This window comes from Solanum pennellii, chromosome 10, assembly GCF_001406875.1.
Source record: "Solanum pennellii chromosome 10, SPENNV200".
Taxonomy (NCBI): domain Eukaryota; kingdom Viridiplantae; phylum Streptophyta; class Magnoliopsida; order Solanales; family Solanaceae; genus Solanum; species Solanum pennellii.
Genome location: NC_028646.1, coordinates 8,110,231 through 8,118,039, shown reverse-complemented (window position 1 = coordinate 8,118,039; position 7,809 = coordinate 8,110,231).

The window sequence follows — 7,809 nt, the reverse complement described above, 5'->3', positions numbered from 1 at the left end:
CCACCCACCCACCCAATACGTTCTTATTCATAACCTCTTGCTTTAAAACTATTACAAAACAAATATTTTTGAAATGAAACACTTCTCTTCTAGGGACAAAAACTTGAGAGAGACTCACTTTACTAGCTCTCTCAAGTTTTTCCCTTCCTTGCTTCCTAATTATATGTTCCCTAAAAATCTTTTAGGGACAAAAATTATTAACTAGTCACTATTGAAATTATAGCGCGAAACCTATAACAATAGGGTTTTACTAGTTGTTATGATTTTCTCGTGTCAAGTATCAAACTTTTAAAGATAGTTTTCCTGTCTTTTTGTAAAAAGGTCAGTTTTCTTGTAGTGCACGGACATATATATAACATGACCAAGCTCCATGGTTTTGTTCTAAAAGATCATGTCACTTCACTTACATCTGCAAAACCACTTTCAAGATTCTTGAAATGGACCCAACATCTCAAAACTATTTGCTCTAAAGCTTTGGGTTCAGGCTCGGGGCGTGGTTACGTACAAATTGGACATGTAGAGAAGGCAAGTGTGGTGCCAAAAGGTCATATGGCAATTTATGTGGGACAAAGAGATGGAGATTGTAAGAGGGTTTTAGTTCCTGTTATTTATTTAAATCATCCTTTATTTAGTGAATTATTGAGAAAAGTTGAAGATGAATATGGATTTAATTATTTTGGTGGAATTACTATTCCTTGTCGAATCTCGGAGTTTGAACGTATCCAGACCCGAATCAAACAGGGTCGGGTTGCCCGTAAAGTGTCAACTCTATAGAAAATGCGTGATTCAATATTTGTTGGTGATAATGATAGATAACGATAATTAGAAGTAAATCTAGAATTTTAAATTGTGTATGATCTTGTTATATGTGTTTATTTTGAATTTTCCTATTGTACATATATACTCCCTCTAATTCAAGTTATTTCTCTTAATACTTTTTGTTAATCTATTTAGAAAAGAATCACTCATCACAAAATTTAAAACATATTTTTGGTACATTATACACAAAATTTAAACAATTTTTTCTGTACATTTCTATGACATCTTAAAAAACAAGTTTTCTTTTTTATTACTTTTGATCTATTTAGAAATTCACATAACTAATATATGTATAAGTTACGAGGGAATCTATGTATTACTTTATGCAGAATAGAATATGGAAAAATAACTAAACCTCGTATACAATAATATATAAATTCACTCATAGTTAATTTCTACATAGCTAATATCTCCACAACTCTAACTAGCTACCAAACGAGTCCTTTTTTTTGTCAGTTCTAATCGATCAAAATATATAATTGCAGCATGTAAAAATGTCACATCAAACAACCTCAAACAAAGTTGTATAACAACCTAAATTTAAACAACTTAACCTGTTAAATGATTCAATCTCTATTTTGTGCATCTTGAAGATGTTGGCAATGAAGGTTCACTTGCAAGACCTTCAGATTCCCTTTCTAAATTATTGAATTCGTCTTCTTAGTGATTGATTTTCTGTTACAACTCGGACGAATTAGCGTCTTTCAGCTCCTCAACGTTTATTCCATTTTCATCATCGTCTTCAAATTCAAAATTAATCTGATTGTAGCTCGCCAAGCCTCTCGCCGTGGTGATACCAAAAAGTATAAATTTTTAATTATTCCATATACAATTAAATGATCCCTAACCATCTTGCGTGTTTGGGGAGTTGTGTTGCAACATTTGACACAAGGACATCATATTTCATCCGTTTCTCCTGTTCTTCTAAAATAAAAATCCACAAATTTTTGCACCCCAATTATGTAAGCATCATCACGTCGCCTATCAACAAGTTGCATCCATTGCTTATTAGGTGCCGTAACCTGGTACATATTTGACATGATGTAACAACACAAAGGAACAAGAAGTAATAGAAACAACTAGAAAAGGGAAAAAGATCACACTACGTTAATTCACAAATCTTAGATTAATACCATGACACAAGAATTTGGGATCAGGAAAATAAGTGTTTAAAGTATTAAGATAGAAGGTAAGTAGGTAGTTAAGCATTTTCTAGTTTTTCCTATCAGTATTATTATTGTTACTCTACCACTATCTTATTTTTAATATTTTTATTACCTTTTACTTAGGTTATGTATTATTTGTCGCTTATGTTCTTTTCTCCATTTTTTTTATGACAAGGGAAATCGGCAGTCGCTTCCCTTTGATGGGCATAGGATAAACCCCTCGCTCCTATGCAATAGCTCGCAAACCACATAGGATAGGTAAGATGCACTAGCAAGCCTGGTGCGACGAGCTCGACCCAGAAGGCAAACTCGTCGCTTTCGCTGACTAGATTTTCGAACTTGAGACCTCCAACATGGAAGTCCCAAGCTCAAATCACTAGGCCACTCCGAAGGGTCTCCATTATTTTCAGCATGACTTCTTCACTAGTATTTCCTTTTCCTACTAATTTTAAATGTGGTTACTTGGGCCGAATGTCCTTTAGAAACAACATCTCTACCTTCACAAGGTAAGGGGTAAGGTTGCATATACACTACCCCCAGCCCACTAGTGGAACTACACTGGATAAGTTGTTGTATTTTCTAAGATTTTCAAATATCATGATATTGTTTTCCCAAGAGAATGAGAAAGCAGTATTGGGGTGATATTCCATTCCTCGGACATGATATTATTATCAAGATTTCTGTTTTTCTTCCCGAATTGCTAATACATTATTTCAGCAGCTCTATGCTAGAATGTGGTTCTTAATTTTCTCAGTGGATGGAAGATCACAAAGATGACCTTGGAAATGATTTCTCTCCTTTTCTAATTTAGTGCAGAACACAAAAAGATCAAATACAGAAACATCAAGGGAGGCAAATAACAAAGAGCAACGAGCAATTCGAGCTAGATGATTATAGCAAACTAATTTCTGCCATGTTCCTGATAAAGAGTGAAACACAACATATATCATTGACGGGGAAAAAGGTCTGATATACCCCTCAACATTGTCATTTGGAGCTGATATACCCTCGTTATAAAAGTGGCTCATATATGCCCTTACGGTTATACAAACGGCTCACATATACCCCTGCCGTTACGAAATGGCTCACATATACCCTTCATTTAACGGATTTTAAAAAAATAGTTTTAAATTTATATTTATTACTTCTAATTTTTTTTTTAAATTTTTTTTTAAGGGTATATATGATTCTTCTATCAAAGTTCAAGGTATATTTTAATTTTTTCATACATAAATTATTTTTTGACTTCTTTTATTATAATTATTTGAATTTCTTACTCTTATTTTGCTTTTTCTTTCATTCCTTAGTTTAAAGAATAAAAAATTAAACTATTTTTTTGTGTGTTTTGTAATTTAATTTCGTATTCGAAGAAAAAATTTGGTCATCTACAATAAGTTTTACAAGAATATTAGTGAAACATAAATAAATTTGATTATCAAAATAATAATTATAAATTAGTCATTGAAACAAAAAAAAAAGTCAAAAAAATATGTTTGACGAGGATTAAACTTACTTATATGGATTATATTTTTTTAGAAAAAAATAATAAAAATTTAGATTAAAATTATTATTTTTTTTCATTTCCGTTAAAGGAAAAGGGTATATTTGAGCCATTTGTTTACAAGTAGGGGTATATATGAGCCACTTTCATAACCACTTTCATAACAAAGGGGTATATCAGTTCTAAATGATAAAGTTGAGGGGTATATCAGACCCTTTTCCCTATCATTGACAGATAATAGCATCAGCATACGGGCGAATTGTTACAACAAGAAAAACACTTGGAACCAACTGAACAAAATTACCTGGAACTGAAATCAAGACGAAGTTAACTAAGTAATCCCAACTATAGCATTAAGAAAGAACGACTAGAAAAGAGAGCTATAGCTAGAAGAACTGATACTCCCTACGTCCAACTTATATGATGTTGCTTTTCTTTTAGTTTACAACAACAACATACCCAGTGAAATCCCACTAAGTGGGATCTTGGGAAGTATAGAGTACTACCTCGTGGAGATAGAGAAGAGGTTTTCTTTTATTTTTTTTCCAAAAAAAATAAAACACATTTCTATTAAAAAGTTATTCAACTATATGTTTTTTATTTGATTTTTAGCCACATAATAAATGTCTATATAGTTTGTTGAAGACCACAAGTTTCATAAGTCTTTCTTAAACTTCATATACGGTCAAACAGCCTCAAATAAATGGAAACAAATGGAGTGATTAAATTTCCCATATGAAATCATTTGGCTCAAATTCAAAAACACGTCCATCAAAATGATTGTATCGAGGTATGCACAAGTAAGGTACATCAAGAACTACTAATTCATAACATATTATTTGGACATATAATTAACTAGCTAGTACATAATTTTTGTATGAAATGATTGAACTGAAACCTAATCAGAGAGGTATATTTCTTTCTAAAAAATGGTTGCCCAAAACCTCAATCAGTTAAAATTATAGATGAGTGATCAAATACACAAATCATAAACTTAAAGCATGCTGTATGGCCAAATTGTTACAGCTGATTTGTTGAAATTAATGCATCAATATTTAGTCTTCTGAAATTGTCTCTTAGTTTTTTAAGAAGTCTCTTTAGAATTTCGTAGTACATGTATCTAGTAAATTGTGATACATGTATTTAGTTATTTGTCCAAGACTTTTTGTTTTCTATTTTGAGTAGTATAAATAGTGATGTAGTTGATGATTGTAATAATCTCAAGTGGCCTTAAGTAGCCTATGATAAACTTGAGCATTCTCTAAATATACTATTTTTCTTCAATATTTTCTACAAATTGGTATCAGAACATGTTTTCGTTCTTAATCTAGGGTTAGGAGAAGAAAACATATGGCATCCAAAACAAATGAAGATGCTGATTATTCAGTTGTTCTTACTCTATTTTTTGATGGAACTGATTTTGAATACTGCAAGATAAGAATGAAAACACATTTGAAAGCTGAAGGTTTGTGGACTATTGTTGCAAATGGCTTTGAAGAGCCAGACAACAATGGTGATCTTATAGCAGCAAAGATGAAAAATCTTGAGGCTAAGTATCGTCAAGATGCAAAACTCTTGAGCAAAATCCAAATGGGAGTCTCAAGAGCATATTTTGCAAAAATTGCTACTTGTGAGACTGCAAAGGAAGCTTGGAATTTTCTGGAAACTGAGGTGTATGGTGACGAAAAGGTACGCACTTTAAATCTTCGAACTCTTTGAAGAGAGTTTAAAAATTTTAAAATGATAGAATCTGAAAAAATTGATAAATATTGCACAAGACTCATGAATATTGTTAATAAAATGAGAAATCATAGTGATACAATTTCTGAACAACAAGTTATGGAAAAGATTCTAATTAGTGTCACAGAAAAGTATGAGTACATCGTTGCTATCACTGAGGAGACGAAAGATCTTTCTAAGCTTTCCATCAAAGAGTTGGTTGGATCATTTCGTGCACACGAGAAGCGAAAATCTTTTCATGAAGATCAACCCAAAGAGACGACTTTCCAGTCTAAAACAAATCAGAATTCTCAAAATTTCTCAAAAAATCAACAAAAGAAGAATCACAAGCCAAAAAAAAAAGCAGGATCATGATGGTTCTTTCAAGAAGGTTGAAGAAAAAGGTGAGAAAAACTCTAGTCTTTTTTGTAAAGTTTGCAAAAAGATTAATCACGATGCAGAAAAATGTTGGCACAAAGGCAAGCCCCAATATAACTTTTGTAAAAAGTTTGGCCACGTTGAAAAGGATTGCTGGCACAAGAAATGAGAGCAAGCAAATTTTTGTGAAAAATAGGATGAAGAAAGGGAAGAAAATATTTTCTTTGCTTCTAAATCTAATGCTTCAACAAAAAGCAATGAATGGTATGTTGATAGTGATTGTAGTAATCGCATGACTGGAGAAGAAAAGGTTTTCCTCTCAATTAATAATAGCATCACTACTGAAGTGAAGATGGGGAACGGAACCTTAGTTGATGCGAAAGGTAAAGATACTATTTCGATCAACATGAAAGGAAGCGGTAAACAAATTCATGATGTTCTTTATGTTCCTGACTTGGAAGAAAATTTGCTTAGTATTGGTCAACTCATGGAAAGTGGTTATTTCTCTTGTGTTTAGAGATAACTATTGCAGGATTTATGATAAAATTGAGCCAAATCAAGTCATTATTGAAGTAAAGATGATAAAAAGAAACTTTCATTTGCAATCTCATTACAATACATTAAAAATGAAATTGTAGATGATTCATGGCTTTGGCACAAAAGATTTTTGTCACTTGAATTTTCATGGTTTGAAGCTTCTCAAGCAAAAGGACATGGTGCAAGGCCTTCCTGAGATACATACAGAGGTGGATCCATGTGAAAGTTGTATAATGGGAAAGCAACACAGGAAGTCTTTTTCAAAAGGGGTGTCTTGGAGAGCAAGTGTACTTTCGGAACTAATAGATACCGACATTTGTGGACCAATGAAGACTCCATCTCTTGGAAGTCAAAGGTATTCTCTAATCTTCATTGGTAATTTCTCAAGAATGACTTGGGTTTATTTCTTGAAACAAATGTCAGAAGCATTTGCTACATTTAAGAAATTTAAAGCCCTTGTTGAGAAGAAAAAAGGTTGCAGCATCAAAACCATTCGCAGTGATAGAGGAGATGAATACACAAGTCGAGAATTTGAAGAATATTGCAAAAATGAAGGCATTCAGAGACAATTTACAGCAGGGTATACTCCATGGTGTATCTGAAAGAAGAAATAGAACAATTGTTGAAATGACCAGAATTATAATTATAATGAATGAGAAAGGGCTGCCAAAATATTTTTGGGCAGAAGCAGTGCATACAGCAGTTCACATCCTTAACACGTGTCCAACAAAGGCACTAAAGGACAAGACACCAGTTGAAGTTTGGAGGGGAATTAAACCTTCTATAAGTCATTTGAAAATTTTTGGGTGTATTTGTTATGCTCATGTACCTGCTGGGAAAAGAACAAAATTGGATGAAAATAGTCAAAAATGTATCTTTCTTGGTTATAGTGATGTGACAAAAGGATATAGGCTTCTCGATATCAAAACTAACAAACTTATTGTTAGTAGAGATGTCATTTTTGATGAAAATAATATGGAATTGGGATGATAAAAAGATAGAGAATATTGCTATCATATCTTCAAATCAAGAAGAGGATGAGAAAGATGAAGATGTCTCTCAAGGGGGAGAAATCCCAAATTCAGATGATGAAGAACCGCCTCCAAGAGGAACAAAAATGTTGAGTGACATTTATCAAAGATGTAATTTTATCGGTGTTGAGCCAGAAAATTATGAAGAAGCAATAAAGCACGTTGTTTGGAAGAAATTCATGGAAGAAGAAATTCGGATGATTGAAAAAAATAATACTTGGGAGCTTGTGGCTATACCTAGAGAAAGAGAAGTTGTAAGTCTAAAATGGATTTACAAAATCAAACTCAATCAGGAAGGAGATATCAAAAGCACAAAGCAAGGTTGGTTGCTACAGGCTTCACGCAAAAACCAGGTATTGATTTTTATGAAATTTTCTCTCCAGTTGCTCGTCCTGAGACAATTAGAACTGTAATTGCTGTTGTTGCACAAAAGAAATGGAAGATATTTCAACTTGATGTTAAATATGCATTTCTGAATGAAAAACTTGATGAAGAGATTTATGTTGAGCAACCTCAAGGAATTTTTGTTCAAGGGGGAGAAAAGAAGGTGTACATGCTAAAAAAAGCTCTTTACGGACCGAATCAAGCTCCAAGAGCCTGGTACAATGAAATTGATACATACTTTCGAAAAAATGATTTTCAGAGAAGTAAAAGTGAA